Source organism: Lissotriton vulgaris, chromosome 10 (assembly GCF_964263255.1).
Source record: "Lissotriton vulgaris chromosome 10, aLisVul1.2, whole genome shotgun sequence".
In the NCBI taxonomy this organism is placed as follows: domain Eukaryota; kingdom Metazoa; phylum Chordata; class Amphibia; order Caudata; family Salamandridae; genus Lissotriton; species Lissotriton vulgaris.
The window spans coordinates 500,294,200-500,313,017 of NC_141698.1; the positions used below are offsets into that span (position 1 = coordinate 500,294,200).

The 18,818-nt window shown below is 42.8% G+C and overlaps 1 non-coding gene across 1 annotated transcript; it reads left to right on the top strand.

The window, feature by feature from the left end:
* The first annotated feature begins 18,134 nt into the window (after nucleotides 1–18,134).
* On the top strand, nucleotides 18,135–18,206 carry TRNAT-CGU (transfer RNA threonine (anticodon CGU)). The gene has a single exon. It is a non-coding gene; the product is annotated as a tRNA-Thr (tRNA).
* Nucleotides 18,207–18,818: the final 612 nt, after the last annotated feature.

The window sequence follows — 18,818 nt, forward strand, 5'->3', positions numbered from 1 at the left end:
AGGAAGTCCTAAAAACAACGCTAGGGCTGACACGAAATAAGGCTCCAGGCCCGGAAGGTACCTCCCCAGACCTATTTTTAAGTAATACTGATCTATGGGCACCAATCATGACTAGAGTACTTAATTCAGCAATTAAATCTGGTCTTCCACGATCTTGGTCAACTGCAGTGATTGTCCCTATATACAAGAAAGGCTGCAGGGACAATCCACAGTGTTACAGACCAATCTCGCGGATTGATGTCTCAGCCAAAGTACTTGGGAGGGCAATTCTTAACCGCTTAATAGAGTGGACTGATACCCATAACATCTTGGTGGACACCCAGTACGGGTTTCGAACAGGCAATTCAACTAGTGACCAATGTCTCAATTTATACCTTCTTGCCGCTAAATACATCAAGACTGATGATGGGACCATGTATATGGGATTTATGGACCTAGCAGCGGCATTTGATAATGTTAATAGAGCTAAACTCTGGACACTATTGTTTAGATTGGGAATTGATCCAGACCTGATCAATGTACTTATGGAGTTGCATTGGAACACCACTGCCAAGGTCCGCTACAGCGCGAGGGGGGGGGGGGTGAGTACTGATCCCTTCCCGTGCTCTGGCGGGGGGAGGCAGGGGTGTATCCTGGCTCCGTTTTTATTTTGCCTCTACATAAATGATCTAGAGAGTGCCCTGCTAGCACTAGGGACTGACTGCCCAAGGGTGGGATCGCACCATATTCCGGTACTTTTGTACGCAGATGACGCAGTCCTCCTCGCTCGAACAGCAGTCAGTCTCCAGCTCCTAATCAGAGGTTTTGCTGAATTCATGAAGAATCTGGACCTTTCTGTTAATCTGACAAAGTCTTTCATCATGGTGGCAGGGAAGAAACCACACAAGAGATTTGTGTTCAAAATAGGGGAACACGTTTTGGACACTGTGACCACTTTCCCTTATCTGGGTCTCCTATTTGATGAAAAGATTAAGTTTGCCCCACTGATTGAGGAAAGGTCCAGGAAACTTGTTTCAGCAAATGGGGCCATATTACATTTTGCGGGAAGGATGGGTCGTTGGTCTCCCAAGCAGGTGATGACACTGTACAGAGCGGTCAGCACCTCTAAGGCCACTTATGGAGCAGAGGTGTGGGGTTTTAGGGATGCACACCAGATACAAGGAGAGGAAGACAAATTTCTAAAAAAAACTATTAAAGCTTCCCCAGAGCATCTCAGCAGCAATTACACACAAAGAGCTTGGTACCCCATACATATCTGACCTGATCAGAATGAGACCAATCTTGACCTGGTTTAAAATTTGGCTAAACCCGAACGCTGAATTAACCAGACAGATCATTAAGGATTGTCTTCGGAGAGATAGATGGCTCCAAATCTCCTGGTTAAAATACATCAAAGAAACCCTAGGGTCCATCGACCAGGAAATGTTATTCTCTGACCCCTCAAAAGTGGACACCTCCTGCAGACATTATGTACAAAAGCAGCTAATGGAAAAATATGATTGCAGGAGGATGGAACTTAACTCTAATAAATCCTCGGTAGCAGCCCACTCGCTTGTATGCAATGAAATGGGCAAGGAACCGTATCTCTTTTTAATGTACAGTCAACATGAGAGATTTTTAATGACCCGTTTCAGGCTCAATTTGTTGCATAATATTTTAGCCTATCCGTCTGGTTTTATGCTAACAATTGAGCAGAAGGGTGCCTGCGGCTGCGACAATAGGTCTCCGCAGGACACCCTTCATTTTGTATTACTTTGTCCTTTTTATAAAATCCCGTGTCGAAGATTTCTGGTGAACATTTTAAAGGAATCAAAAAGTAACCATGCCAAACCTGCTTTACTATTCTTGCAAAGAGCAACTGAGATGCGTACCTTGTGTGCTATTATGAGTTTTTTTTAATTGTGGTCAAATTAAGAAACGCAAGGGGTTGATGGAGGATGAAATGAATTTACTGCTCCCTTTTATGGTTAAAGTCTTTATATAACAATAATAATTTTTTTTAACTTGCTTTTTAATTGTTATGTTCAGTATTATTATATGTGGTTATGTAATGATACGCATTTTTATGATGGTTTTTAACCACCGAAATAAATAAAGAACTGAACTGAACTGAACTGAATGCTTGAATTAATCTCAGCCCTAGGTAACTACATGAGGTCGCATTCCAATCCATTAATATTTTGCACACCATGTCCCCTCATTTTGGACCCAGCCATGTGGAAATCAGTCTTGACCCTGTTCCAATGAGAACAGTCCAGCCCAAGCAGCCAGGCCAGATCTGCCCAGCACACAAACAACCTAGGACCGGTTTCACCTTAGTTAGGGCCCATCAGCCAGGTATAACTTGGTTCCAGTGACACAGTGTGCATTGGATCTCATCTGGGCGTACCCATCCCACATAGGGTGACAAACTAAAGTATACAATCAATCAATCAGCATTTGTAAAGCACAACACTTTCACCACTAGGTGTAACTGGATCTGTGTCTCCTTTGAAGAGCCAGGTCTTGAGTCGCTCTCTGATGTCTGCCAGCGACAGGGCTGTACGTAGCTAGAGGGGAAGGTCCTTCCAGGTCTTGGCAGTGATGTAGGAGAAGGAGTGGCCACCACTGCAGCTGAGAGGAAGGTAGGGGTGTGTTTGAGGGTGAGTGAAGAGGAGTGCAGGTGTCTAGAGGGTCATTAGAAGTTCAGTAGGTGGTTGATGTAGGCAGATCCTAGGTTATGGATGACTTTGTAGTCATGTATGAGGATATTGAACTGGCATCTCTTTTGAATGGGGAGCAGGTGGAGGTCTCTCAGCTGGGCGGCAATGTGGGTACATTTGTGAGGTCCAGGATGAGTCTGACTGAAGAGTTCTGTATGGTCCTGAGTCTTTGGATGAGCTGGGAGGAGCTGCTGGTGTAGTGGGCATAGCCTAGTCGTGGCAGCTGGTCATGATGGCCTGCATGACAGTATTTCTGGTGTTGGTTGGGATCCATTAAAGGTTCTGCAGAGCATGCAGAGTTTGGAAGCAGGAGGAGGTGACTGCAGTCAGACTCATCCTGGACCTCCCAAATGTACCCACATTGCAGCCCAGCCCAACTTGTAGTTTCATGGTCAGGTGGCTGTTGAGGACGATGATGAGGTTGCATGCATTGCCAATCACTGTGGGTGTAGGTTCGAGTTCTGCAGGCCACCAGCTGTGGTCCCAAGCGGAGGTGTTTTCTAGCGAAGATTAGAACTGCAGTTTTTTAGGAGTGGAGTTAGAGGCAGTTGTCTCTCATCTATTTGGCTACATTGGTCATGGCGTTGCAGAAGTTGGTTTTGGTGTTGGAGGGGTCCTCAGTGAGCAAGAGGATCAGTTGAGTGTTGTCTGTGTAGGAGATTGTGTTGCGTCCATGGGATCTGACGATATCTGGGAGGGGGGTCATGTAGATACCCTGCTCCAATGGGAACAGTCCAGCCCGCACTTCCAGGCAGGACTATTTCCCCTGGAACAAGGCCAAGACTGAATTGTATATGGCTGGGACTAAACTGATGTGTCATGGTGTGCAAAATATTGATGGGCTGGGATGCATTCCATCCATCTGTTTTTTGTATATGTTAGTGTGGCAACCCCCAGAATGACAACAACTGTGGCAGTGAGGTAAAAGATTAGGCCTGGGCAGAGTTCACGGAGTTCTCTGGGAAGTGACCAAAGACAGCCACGCTACGTGGAGTTCCGCAAGTGGTGGAGTGCGTTTGGTCATGCAGTTAGCATTGATTTTCGCCGCAGGGTGTTTGTGCCTTGCTATAACATCATTGTGAACAGCACCATATGCAGCGCAAGACGGCGCTACTTCTTTTCTTGCCGCTCAAGTAGATTTTCTACCTAAGCGGCCGCTTCCTCAACACGAATGAAAGTTATCTCAACGAGAGTGGTTGCGACCATGCGCAACTCTCTGTGTTGAGAAATCTATCTGCCCTCTTTGAGAAATCTCGCCAGGAGGTGGATTTTCCTTACTCGCCAATTTGATGTTGGTGAGGGCAAGCGAGGAAAAAACTCAGCTGAGCGGAGCAGAGTTTTTTAGAACTGTGCGTGTTCTGCGGAGTGCAGAAGACTCTGTGGATTCCGCAAATGGAGCGGAGTTCACCACCCATGCCTAGAAAAGATTAGCCCATAGCCCTCTGAAGAATATGAACCCAAACAGGCTTAAACTCTCTGTTCTAGACTCATTTCACTAATCATCGAAATTGTGTGTAGCCTTCGACTTATAGTTTACGAAGATAAGACTGCTCATCCAAGAAAGTCCACTTCTATTCAAATGTTGATATCTGTTAGAAACCGCTTTAAACCTGTCTCTTCCTTTACACTAGCTCACTGGGTGAAATGGATCATGTCTCTAGCTGGTACTGACATTTCTGCAGTTGGGACTCATTCCACCTGGGGAGCTATGGTACCTAAAGCATTCTGGACCAGTTAAAAGATTCCTAGATCTCAGGATTGGTTTAAAGATTCAATCTTTCATACATGTATTGCAAAATTGTTGATATGATCTGAACAACCATAATAGGAGCCTTTGATTTTTGTCATAAAATGCAGATTTTCCTAGCTGTTAGTAAAGTAAAGTCTACATTTTATTCATGACACTGTTGCGTGCTTATCTAGGTTCCTGATCGATACTGTGACCTTATGCCCCTATTCGGCTATAAATCCATTTATTCCCTATATTGGCATAACCGTTCAAGTGCGATTTTCTGAAAAGTCATCTCTGGCCTCACACGAACAGAGCCACATTCCAGCATGACTCTCTGCTACTTCCTTTGCGACCAATTAGTGCAATGACAGAGCAGCAGTCACTATCTGATATTCCTAGATAACACTCCGAGTTCTTCAACAAGATAAAAACTTAGCAAACCTGGAAATCCCCGCTTGCTATGTTTTGATTAGTAATGGAACTCTAATGAGCAACTGATAACTGTCACTTCCTAGTGACATCTTTAATTGACGTCTTATGTCCAGCACACTTGCGTCAAACCCGGCACCTGTCAGGTATAAATATTACCAACGTTGCCTTAAGCAATGAGAGAGATACGAGCTGTGAGTTCGTTGCCTGTTGCTGATGCCAGCTGCCTGCATGACCCTGTGTTGGTAAAAACTAGCACTCTGTCGCTGCAGCCTGCTATCCTGTGGTGGTGAAGCTGCTGATTACCATTATCGCCGCTACAGCGCAAACTATGGTGCAGTACGCTTGAGGAGCCGAGCAGCCGTCCCCTGCGAAGACATCCAGCCGATTCCAGCTGCCCGCGGACGCTGTCACCCCTCCTTCCTCGACGCGCTGAGAGAAGCCGCTGCATTTCTCGTGCAGAGAAATCCAGTCCCGGCGCTTCCGGTTTACCCTCGCGGGTGACTGGGATATCGAGAGAGACCCCTTTAGGAGATACCAATCCTCCAACATTCTATTCAGAGGTATGGTGTTGACTAAACCCTTAGACGAGAATTCTTGAAACAAACCTTGGCAAAACCAACTTAACTTAAAGCTACTTACTTGCTCCCCTTCTCACGTGTTAGGCTTAGGTCAGGCACACTGGGGTAGGCTTAGTTAGAAGCACCAGTTGAGTATGTTAGCCTAATGTATATATGACTGTATATATGTTTTATTACTTTTAAACCATTGTATGGCTAAGAAACCATATCAATGCTTTTACAGTTCTATTTCGCAATACTTATCTTACTGTACGTACTTTTTATAATAACAATTATTGCAATTGTGGCAATACATTTCTCTTGTACGAGAAGAAAGACTGTTCAATAAATGTTAACCCTTTATTGATACACGCCCGTCTCTCTATTCTCTACATCTCGTGAAAGTAAACTGCACTAGACTGACTGAGTGAAATCTGTGTCTATTGTTTCACACGACCCTAGAGATCGACTCTTGATCTGAGGAGCAAAGTTGTCATGTTGCACAGTTGTTGGAAAACGGAATCCCTTCTTGTCTGTGCCAAGGAAGCTGATCACTTCCTATGCAGAGAAGAAAGTTTCCAGTGACCTCTGAGCTAGTTGGTAACACAACCCAATTAAGTTTAGCATAGTCAGTGGAGGCCTGGAATATAAGCAGTTCCACGTCGATACTACTGTTTATGTTATTCCAATGCGCAGGGCCTAGTGGGAAACTAGGAACTACACTACATGGCGCCCAACCGTTTGGTAAGGCGATAAACTAACGCAAGACTTATAGAGTAACTCAGTCGTGCATATTTCACACCCCTTTCTCCCGTAAATACTCCAATAGACGTCTGGAGTGGGTGAAAGGTTAAAATCCGCCCGACCTTAGTAGGAAGAGATACCTATGTAAAGCTCTGGTTTATTCAACGTTGAAGGATACAGTGTTCCAAAATATTGTGCATCTAATCTTTGTCTCCTTGGAGACCTACTCTGCAAAAACTGCATTTTTAAAATGTCAGACAATGAAGAAGCAGCTAGGCTGGCTTCCATACTAATAGAGGAGGACTCGAGTCTCCTACAGGCAGACCCGGATGCTATTATCATCCCGGTCCAGTTAAGAAGATCTATAACTTTAAAACTTATAGAAAACGGACTGACACCTCAAGGTGGTACAGTAATTTTCGTGATAGAGGCTCACGAGTATCGGCAGACAGAGGTATTCTATTCATGGATAAACTTTCCAGCGGTAAACGCTATAACACAGGAGTTTCACTATTACAAAATAGAGGAACCTCCGGGAGAGTACGCTCCTTTCGAGGAGATTGAAATCCCACTTAAATTTCAAGAGCACCTGCTCTGGTTTAATGGCGCCCTAAAACACACTGATCAAATAACTAGGCTCGGTCCACTAGGTAGACCAGGAGCCACGTGGCCGGTTCTAGCCAGCTACACACCACATCCTGACATTGCAAGAATGTCTAGAGAAGAGCTGTTAGCACAGCTAAACACATTAATAAAAATACATAGGCAATTAGTCCAATATGTAGTGCGGACTGCAACAGTCCAGCCAGCTGTTAATACGCCACAGCTGACCCCTCATCAGGGGAACACAAATAAAATTACACCACAGAACATACAGTCATGTCTTGGTAAAACACCCGTAAAACGGGAACAAATTCCTTTCTGGTTAGCCCAGAAAATCACTCAAATAGAGGCAGTATTTCCTGATACTACCCCTATTGAGAAACACAGAATCTTGACCATCTGCCTTCCTATGGGAATCGCACCACACGTGGAGGACTGTGACACTTGGGGTACAGTCTTTGCTTCCATTTACACAAAAACACACGGTGTTCCGTCTATGGCGGTAATACCAGAAGTGCTAAAACAGATTCAAAATGAATTCGGTCCAGAGCCCGCTTTAAATCTAGGTATGAAATTACTGAAAGACTTCAAGCAGGTCACGGCTATATTATTAGCCAACATAAAGGGAGAAGCAGCATCTGTGGCGATTCGCCAGAAGTTGAGGGAAACAGATATAAAAGATCCTGTTGAACTTGCAAAAATCATAGAAAAATGCTATGAAGAATTAGGTAGAGACAGCTTGGGTGGGAAACCAGTTAAGCCCCAACTGCTCGAAAATCCTGAAAAATTATTTATTAAAAATAATTTAAACACTCCAAAAAAGAGCTGGGATGGAAATAAACAATCCACTCCCAAGGAAAAAGTTTTCCAGTCCAGAGGAAGGTCTCCTCGACGGAGGGAAAGAACTCCGACTCGAGAACGCCAGTCTCCCCAACGGGAGCCCTCTGAGAAAAGATATAACCTTAGAAATAGGGATAATCTGAAAAAACCTGATAGATATCAAAGTATTGATACACGTCCCTCTCGATCTCTTCCACAGAATTCGGAAAGAAGAGGACGGTCAGACCCAGGAGAGCACACCAAGTCCAAAGACAAGGAACCTGCTCAAAATAAGAAATCTCAATTTCAGAAAAAGAAGGTAGCCAGTATTAGAGTAATCAACCATGCCGAGAATACTGAGGACACAGTTGAAAAACGGGGAGTGGGCATTGACAATGTTGGACAGTGCAGCAGAAATCAGTATAGCGCGCAAGATCTTGATGAGTCATCTGGAGACAGTGGACACGAATGAATACATTCAGGTTGAAACTGCCGACGCCAGGCTTAGCGAGCCCCATAAAATATACGAAATAACATTGCGTATAGAGGGTGATAAGACTAGGAAAATTAAGGGTCTATTTTGGGATAAGCTCTCAAAAGGCTATGATATTCTGTTAGCTGAAAAAGATTGGCCCCCAGAGTTTGTCAGGGAGTGCCCTCGTGGCGAAGAAGTGATTATGCCTGCCTTCTCGAATCACATACCGATTCACAAAAAATACACATATGCAAGGAAATGGGCAGTAGCCCAGGCACCTGCATTATATAAAAATCATGTAGGATGGGATGAGGATTCACCGCCTCACAAAATCCAATTAAAAAGTGAACCAACTGCCCAACGGCAGTATCCCATAAAGCAAGAAGCTAAAAAACAAGTCAGGGAGATCTTAGATCAACTTGAGTACCAGGGGGTGATTGAAACATGCACCTCTCAAATGAACAATCCTTTGTTTCCTGTCTCCAAGCCAGACAATTCATATCGTCTAGTTTTGGACTACAGACACCTTAATACGTGTTGCAAAACTTTTGCAGTACAAAACTCGCATAGTGCAGCCCTAATGAATAACATAGTTAGGAATAAATACAAAACAACATTAGACATTTCTAATGGTTTCTTTTGTCAAAACATTGCACCAGAAAGCAGATACTTGACCGCTTTCTCCGCATTTGGATCGCAGAAAAAATTCTGTCGACTCCCACAGGGGTTCAAGAACAGCCCAGGACTATTCTCAGCTAGGGTAACAGAGTTACTACAAATCTATGATGATGAAGCATTGTCTTACGTAGATGATATTTATCTCACAGACGACGACTTGGATACTCACTTGAAAAGAGTGAACACCATTATACTTGGGTTCGCAGCAGAGGGTTACAAATTCAACTTTAAAAAGTCCCGAATTGCCCATCTGACAGTACTGTTCTTAGGGTACGAATTATCAAGTGAAGGGAAAAGCCTAGCGGACAACTTCTTAGAGAAGTGCGCTGTACTCCAAGCTCCAAAAACGCTGAAGAATTTACAATCCATACTAGGTTTTCTGAATTTCGGAAGAACTTACATCCTAAATTACGCAGAGAGGGTTAAACCTCTCTACGAACTAATAAAACCTGATTTAAAACAAATCAATTGGACTCAAAAACACACAGAAATTTTGAGATCACTGCAAACAGACATGTTAGCAAAAACAAAATTAGATACACGTGACAACACGATCGATCTTGTAATCCGAGTCATCCCAGGAAGATGCGGATTCACGTACCTAACCTCTAATGAGGGAGAAAAGGTACCAATTTCAATTAAATCTCACTTGTACACACAAGCAGAAAAAGCATTCAGTCACACAGAAAGAACTGTGAACGCAGTGCAAATCGCATTAGCAAATGAACGAGAACTAGCACACGGCAAACGGATTAATATCCTTACAGCAGAATCCGCCTTCGAAGCGCTATTCAGCCCAGTAAACCTGCCTACAGTGTCACTGGATCCGAAATGGATACAGTGTATAGATTCTCTTGGAGCGGAAGACGTGAAATACTATTTCGCCCCGCAATTTGAAGAACTGAATGATTTAGAATATGAAGAAGAATATCCTCTGCCAATCGAAATCCTGCCTCTCCCACAATATGCCTGTATAATCTATACAGATAGCTTTGTACAGCATTTCAACGTAGAGAGCAAATCCTACAATGCAGCGTGTGCGATCATTAAAGGTCGTTGGCTGTGCGGTAAATTCAGACCGAAAGTAACAAAAACTGAATCAGTAAAGTACTGTTCGGTTCAAAGAACTGAAATCAGATCTTTAAAGATGGCGCTCGAAAATGCAGAACGTGAATTCCCGACACTTATAGTGTGCGATTCTCATTTTTGCGTCAACTCTTACAACAATAAACTGCAGAGTTGGATCGAAAACGACTACAAAGATGACACAGGTGCCACAATAAAGCATAAAATGCTATGGAAACAGGTAGCTCTTTTACACAAAGAACTACAAAAGACTCACGTGATTCACGCACAGAGTCTTCAACGTGATGGCGTTCACGTTGCAGGGAATTCATTGGCTAATACAGCCAAAGCGGAAGCAACTAAACCGGCTTCCGTAGCCACAAAAAAGCGTACAGATAAGTACATAGACGGGGAAACCATGCTAGCAGTAAAAACGACCGTAAAAGGCGACTGTTCAGCACTACCCGTAAACTATCCACTCAATTATGCATACATAATCGATGCAAACTCCGTTCCTTTTGCTCGAATCCCTGGAGTGGGGGACAGAGTAATTCCAAACAGGAGCAGGAGGGGCTTCCTCTTACTGGAAGCACACATGGGGTTGGGTCTGAAACACCAAACAATCAAAGCCTCTCTGAAAGAATTACAATCAGAGTACTGGTGGCCAGGAATGAGTATAGATATTCAATGTTTTGCTCAAAAATGTGAAAACTGCAACCGAGATCGCAGAAATGAACAGGCCAGTGTAGTTTCAGGATCCCTTCTAGACAGCATAAGGCGGTCTATCTGCGCAATCAAAGAAGAGAAGCGCGTCCCAGTGTACACAGTTAAGGCGAAAAGCACTTAAAAAATGAGGTCCCCAGCGCTCGGCTGACGCTAGAACGGTTATAAAAGATTTGCGAGTCAATATCGGCACATACGCAATTACCACGTTCCATTCTGACCAGGGTCCTGCTTTCAGCTCTCGAGCCTATAAGGAGGCCATGGCCAGCATGGGAATTGGGTTGCGGTATTCTTGTCCGTCGCACCCCGAAGGGAATAGTGTGGTAGAAAGAAAAAACCGTGACATAAAGCAAGCTATAACAGCGAAGGTATTAGGTTCAGGCGCTGGGTGGGTCAAACATTTAATAAGTGTCCAGACTAGTCTTAACAACATGCCAAGAAATTCTCTAAAAGGTTTCAGCCCATACGAACTATTGTTCGGAATTAGAATGAACGTTCAGGACCTCGATAGTCAGATGTCAGTGGTACAAAAAGGAACAACGCACTTTGATGTAAAAGACCGTTTGGCTGTTTTACAGGAACTGAATGAAACAAGAAAATCATTAAGCAACATAAAGTTAAAGCAACAGCCAAGTACCACTGACGAGGCACCACCCGCAACAGCCCCAGCAAGGCCTGTCTGGATTCCAAAGATTGGGGATCTAGTCAGAGAAAAGATCGCGGTTAAGAAGGAATTTGGGCCTTCTTACAGAAAAGCAGTACCTGTCTTGGCAGTCACCGGAACAAGATCAGTTGTGCTACCGCCCCTTGCTGGTAAAAAGGAGAACAGAATCAGGTCCATCGATCTGGTAAAACCACAAGCATGTGGCCTATAATCAACAGTAGGCCCAGTGGACTCCCAAGAAACAACAGAATACCCAAACTTGCAACAATCCAAGAGGTTCAAACTGAAAGACTCATCACATTCGATCAGCCTGCAGTGCACAATGAAGGACTATGCAATACAGCCATGGAACTCGTGCCTCTTGAAACACAGATTGAAACAGTTCGTCAAGAAACAACACCAGTCTACAATGATGTGGCATCAGAAAGTGCTACCGAGAGACAGATTGAAAAAACAATCCCATCAATTGACAGAACTGCCTCTGGTTATTTCATCAACTTCGACAACTTCTCTGAAGACTTAAACGACCCCGAAGTGATGCCAGAAACAAAAAAGTCTTTTAAAGAAAAAGCAACGGAACTCTTTCATCAACTGAAGGAAATCTACCTAATTTCCCCTTGGCTAGAGTTCTGGTTCGGTCTAGGTGTATTTTTCCTCCTGCTTTGGCTCATCATGGTACTGTGTTTGGGAAAATTCATTGAAGGAAAATATATTACAATGGACACAGCAAGTCAGAACATCAACCTAGTCCGGAAACCACACAGATCATCCCACGTGAAGAAAAGAGAACTGTCAACAGTAAATGTCACAGCAATTCCAATACCTGGTGGGGTAGTATGGGAGAAAACAGACTATGAGATCTATGGTCCTGTCGAAATCCTAAAGTATCCTCATCAACTAAAGGTTTCCTTAAGTGACTTTGTGACACCAAGTACATTCTCTGATGATTGGGACTTTAACAGTATTAATGACATGATGTCTGATTTAGTAATGTCAGCTAGATTCACAGATCATGATTATTTACAAGGTTCATCTAGTTATGAGCAGTTATTCTGTTATACCCATTATGGGGATCATTATTTGCATAAATCTGCACAGCATAGAAATGTTTTTATGTATAATCAATGGGAACATTGTGCTACACCACCTAAAAGCAGTTCTAAAGCATTTTTTGAGAAATTCAAATACTTCTCAGGGTTTAACACCAGTGATGCAGAAACGTTTTATTACAAACTGTTAGATAAAACAGGAATGAAAACAATGCTGACAAATTCTAAATTGATATATTCAGAAGCATTTTATGACAAAATGATGACATTTGGTTTTGATTATTGGAAAAATAATATTGAAACGAAAACCATTTGGGGTACAAAAGATTGGCAGGTGCAAGGCATAGAAGCACTATTTAGAACCTGCATGATACCAGAACAAATGTTATTTTTAAATGACACAATACACCAAACATCTTGTCTTGGCCTAGCCAAGAACAAAGAAATGAAAACACCGTCTATACCAAAGCCAATACCTGAAAATGCAACAGCTGATATTGAGTTAGACGTGTCACAAATTTTACATTTTAACAGAACACATCCTGATTGGAAAAAGTGGTTAATCTGGCCTACAGACACAAATAGCTGTCAAGATAGATTGCTGAATAAAACACAGGGTTTAAAAATGACCAGATTAGACTCAAGATATTCCCAGAGACAACATCCAGGGATTATAACAACATACAGTGTAGGGAAACTCTGCCTAGAATGGCTAACTACATCCACACTGGCTGAAATTAAGCAACACTTGTCTTTATTAAAAGATGGTGCTGATTTGCGCGATTTCATTCTTGGACCACGCAAACAGCGTCAAAAGCGTTTCATAGCGACCAGTATCTATGCTGCTTACAACGAGGCTTGGAAAGTAAAGCAAATTGAAACTGCTGAAAAAATACGAGAAATTGATCGTATTAATTTAGAGAAATCACTTTCTGTGGTAGACAATGGGTTAATGACTCTGTCTTCCAGAATATATTCTTTGGACAATATTGTATCCTCTGCCTTTGATGTGATAGACAGAGATTTGCTAATGTTACAACATGGCCAGTCTCAATTACGCTCTATTATAGAACTAGGCTGGATGCTGCAAAATCTTCGTTCAGGCTATGTGCCTTGGCGTTTGATAAACACAACGTCATTATTTTCCAGTTTTAACCTTACTGATAAACAGATCAGTTTGGCACAGAAAGGAGCAGACTATACAATCCTGAGCATCGAAAAACTCGAGAGATTACCATTGACAATGTCAGAGAGTCCTGTCATTGAATGGATAATACACGGAATTATCACAATTCCGATAACAACTTTCCGATTTCATAAATGCCTTGAGTACATACCTGCTGGCCAATATGAACAATTGGGTAAAGGATATGTTAAATCTATATGGAAATTACCATACACTCATTCTTGCTATAGTGACAGCGACAAAAATGTATTTCTTAGTGGTGACAACTGTAAACACTCACTAAGCGGTATACTTTTGTGTCAGGGTATTAATTTACACGGAGCATGTGATGGAAATTCAAACAACCTTTCATGCCACCAGCTAGTCACACCTGCAACTCAGATAGAGCCCTTCTTTATGCAACTCGCAAACGGGAGTTACATTCTTAGAACGGATCACAGGTGTTGTGGCCTCGCGCCCGGAATAAGTTATCTAGTACAAGTAACGTCCATGGTCAAATGTTGTATGCAAGCATTGTTTCCGAGCGGGCCTCCAGACATAGTGACTCCCCTCTGGCCTTGTCTGAATCTCTATTCTATACGAATTGATACATTAAGCAAAATGAAATCTGTACTTTTACAGACAACAGTGCCTATAACGTCATCTAAAGAGACGTATGATCTTCTAGTCGCAAGGACGGCTACTGAAGTCCATGACCTTTTATCAACAAATTGCCCCGTGCATTTCGTAGAAATGTTCAGCCAACTCCTTAACATGTCTAGTGCAACAAGCATCCCAGGCATATTTAAGACAGTCTTTACGGGACTGCTAACACCCTTCCAGGCAATTTTGGGAATCTTTCCTAATTTTGTGCACTCCATTTTTGGCGGCATTCCACTATTTTTGGGACTCGTTGCAGGGATTCTATTTTTGACCATCCTGCTACGTTATGGCAAGCCTCGGCTCAGACATAGCTCCCATGGGAATGGAAGAGACAATCCTAGCAATGCGCTACAGGGACAGGATAACTAACGTCCTCGGATTGGCCAGGCTGAGAGATCTAAACATGACCTGGTTCCTTTCATTCAGACCGATATGGCAAAATTGCATTTTACCTGTGCTACGGTGTATGCTTTGCGGCGATGAATGCGTGTTGGACATCTGTCTTTCACTTCCATCAGCAGTACCAATGGACGTCGATACTTTGCTCAGTCCAATAACGGCTCACGCATTGTGTTGTCCCCAGCGGCTACCAATCCTGATGACGGCATTCGTGGAGACTCCTGTACTACAGCCAAGTGGTAACAGTGGAGCGAGTGACAAAAGCAACATCATCCAGGTACAACGTTCTGTGAGCATTGCTGGTCCTGCCTTCGATGACAGCAATCATTCTCACACCTGCCAAGTTACAGCGCTATCTAATTTGGTTGAACTATCACCTGATTTTGTAGACCAATTCTTTGCGAGCCTGTCTGATACGATGTTCTCACCCACAGAGAAACAATAACTTTTTGAAAAGCTTTCCGACACACAGCGTTCCCATGAACTCTGAATTTGGCCTTCAGTTTTGATCAACAAAAACTGCCAGGAGCTTTGGAAATCTATTTTCTTTGAATTGGACAATTTTTTTAATATTGACCCTTTTTGGCACGAACAATTCTTTGCTTAACGTAAAAACTATTCTTAGAGAACAGAAGCTTCACACTTCTATTTCTAAACACATCTAGAGACATAACAACATAACACCAGCCTCTAGCACACATGTTATTACAATGCATTTTTATGTGATGATTTATCTCGCCTTTCTTCTGTCAGAGATACTTCATGTGTAATTCCTTTTGCATAATCGTTCATTGACTTCATATGCAATAATTTTTTGAATGATTAATATGCTTTAAAAAACGTACAGTACCTAAATTCCATGTATTACAAGTACGCCTATTTCGAATGCATTTATGTATTTCGGGGTGGGCAATGTTACACATACATCTAATTGCTTAGTTTTAGTAATTTTGATGGACATGAAAACGTGGAGTGGGTGTTGCGTGCTTATCTAGGTTCCTGATCGATACTGTGACCTTATGCCCCTATTCGGCTATAAATCCATTTATTCCCTATATTGGCATAACCGTTCAAGTGCGATTTTCTGAAAAGTCATCTCTGGCCTCACACGAACAGAGCCACATTCCAGCATGACTCTCTGCTACTTCCTTTGCGACCAATTAGTGCAATGACAGAGCAGCAGTCACTATCTGATATTCCTAGATTACACTCCGAGTTCTTCAACAAGATAAAAACTTAGCAAACCTGGAAATCCCCGCTTGCTATGTTTTGATTAGTAATGGAACTCTAATGAGCAACTGATAACTGTCACTTCCTAGTGACATCTTTAATTGACGTCTTATGTCCAGCACACTTGCGTCAAACCCGGCACCTGTCAGGTATAAATATTACCAACGTTGCCTTAAGCAATGAGAGAGATACGAGCTGTGAGTTCGTTGCCTGTTGCTGATGCCAGCTGCCTGCATGACCCTGTGTTGGTAAAAACTAGCACTCTGTCGCTGCAGCCTGCTATCCTGTGGTGGTGAAGCTGCTGATTACCATTATCGCCGCTACAGCGCGAACTATGGTGCAGTACGCTTGAGGAGCCGAGTAGCCGTCCTCTGCGAAGACATCCAGCCGATTCCAGCTGCCCGCGGACGCTGTCACCCCTCCTTCCTCGACGCGCTGAGAGAAGCCGCTGCATTTCTCGTGCAGAGAAATCCAGTCCCGGCGCTTCCGGTTTACCCTCGCGGGTGACTGGGATATCGAGAGAGACCCCTGAAGGAGATACCAATCCTCCAACATTCTATTCAGAGGTATGGTGTTGACTAAACCCTTAGACGAGAATTCTTGAAACAAACCTTGGCAAAACCAACTTAACTTAAAGCTACTTACTTGCTCCCCTTCTCACGTGTTAGGCTTAGGTCAGGCACACTGGGGTAGGCTTAGTTAGAAGCACCAGTTGAGTATGTTAGCCTAATGTATATATGACTGTATATATGTTTTATTACTTTTAAACCATTGTATGGCTAAGAAACCATATCAATGCTTTTACAGTTCTATTTCGCAATACTTATCTTACTGTACGTACTTTTTATAATAACAATTATTGCAATTGTGGCAATACATTTCTCTTGTACGAGAAGAAAGACTGTTCAATAAATGTTAACCCTTTATTGATACACGCCCGTCTCTCTATTCTCTACATCTCGTGAAAGTAAACTGCATTAGACTGACTGAGTGAAATACATGTCTATTGTTTCACACGACCCTAGAGATTGACTCTTGATCTGAGGAGCAAAGTTGTCATGTTGCACGGTTGTTGGAAAACTGAATCCCCTCTTGTCTATGCCAAGGAAGCTGATCACTTCCTATGCAGAGAAGAAAGTTTCCAGTGACCTCTGAGCTAGTTGGTAACACAACCCAATTAAGTTTAGCATAGTCAGTGGAGCCCTGGAATATAAGCAGTTCCACGTCGATACTATTGTTTATGTTATTCCAATGCGCAGGGCCTAGTGGGAAACTAGGAACTACACTACAACACTGAGGGGAGTATTATCCTTTCTTATAAGTATCAGCTGCCATTCTTTTGTGTACAGTACCCCCTTCTCAAACTGCATCTACGTCATAAGAAATTGTCTGTCTCTTTGGAGGAGTTTCTGATCTGGGAGTCATCACATCACCTTCACCCAGCTCTCTTTTCTCAGGAATAAAAGGACAGCGAATATCACCACGTTACATCGAACTTTTTCATTGAGATTTCTGAGGGCTAATACCACTAATTCACGCTTTTCAATTAACCTCTCACATAAGAAAAGCTATCACTCGAGGCTATTTGATGGTCATTCATCTGTTATTTTTCTCCCACTGATGCTTATTGCTTAGCTACATGGGAAATGTTTTTCTTTTCTTTCTATTTTGCCTGCTATAGATACAATAAAAGGAAAGAAAGCATAGCATACGCCTGTGTATCTTTACTAAAATCTAGACTTTCCTGCAATTGTAATCGTGAAATGTAGTGATTTGCTTGTCCCTTTGGTTATCTAAACATAAAGCTGAAGCTATAATGTTGGGCATACAAGTGATAACGTTGGAGATTAAAAATGGTCCTATTGTCCAATAGGTGGGTGGGAGAGAATGCCACAACACACACCCCACACGCACATTTACACACACACAAACACACCCACACACATTCCACACACTCGTTATCCAGCTATAAATTGACTGTGAAGGCTCTGCTTTTCAGGACTCTGCTCCCATGACTCCACCCCCTTTACTCTGCCACGCCTTGTTCCCTAATCTATGGGTTCCCGGAAAAATATTTTTCCTAGTCCAGCGCTTAAATCTAAATATTTATGTTTTCACTTCATAGATTTTAGAGAAAAAGACCGTTGTCAGAGAAATGCAAGTTGCACACGGACGAATAAACCAAGATATGGAAGTCCTATTTCAAGTTCGTCAAATAGTGCATGAGACGTGAAATAAATTACGCTCGTGAAATACAGGGCGAAGCGGTGCATTTCGAATTAAAAGATTTCGGTCACGAAGTTAAGAAATGACCCTCGTTTGAACAAAATTCAAACGAGAGAGGGAGAGCCGTGAAGAAATGTAAAGTGAAACCAATGATTGCACCCGGAAGTTGCGTCACTCTAGAAAGCTTGTGAAGAGCGTTATGCATGTAGGCGCGGTGGCCAAGTGGTAAGGCGTCGGTCTCGTAAACCGAAGATCGCGGGTTCGAACCCCGTCCGGGCCTCAGGAGGCATGTTTTATTTAAAATATTCACTTTATACGTGCTATAATTTCTGTCCTCAGGTCAGAAAAGTAACGCCCACAGATGGCTTAATGAACATTTACGGGCTTTAACGTGGAAGGAGGGTGGTTTAATATGTAATGGGATTAGCACAATAATCCCCGGTTTAGCTCCCTGGACTTTTATAAGAACCAGTTGGTATGTGCGAAAATCACTGGCGTGAAAATAGAAAAATCTTTTTTAATAAGTTTGCAGTTTGTGCGAAACAAAACAGACATCTTTTTTGCAGAAAAGTGTTTGTACCAGGACACAAGTCGGGGGGTATACGCGGGTGAACGGCGTCCACCCACTATTTTCAAAGGGTGGGCGCCGTCCACCTGCCATGAATTGGGGCCCCCACTTAAAATTATGCTGAATTTGCAAACACCGGAACGGATTCTGCAGCGTCATGCAATGTCAGATGTGTTGGTCTTTCACAGTATTTACACAAAATAAATAACATTCATATACTGCGTACTATCCCTAAGGAGGCCTTGTAATAATTTAAATATGATATCACAATTTTTTCTTGTAAAGCACTATGGGTGGAGGAAGTTTTCGATGACAAAAGGCAAT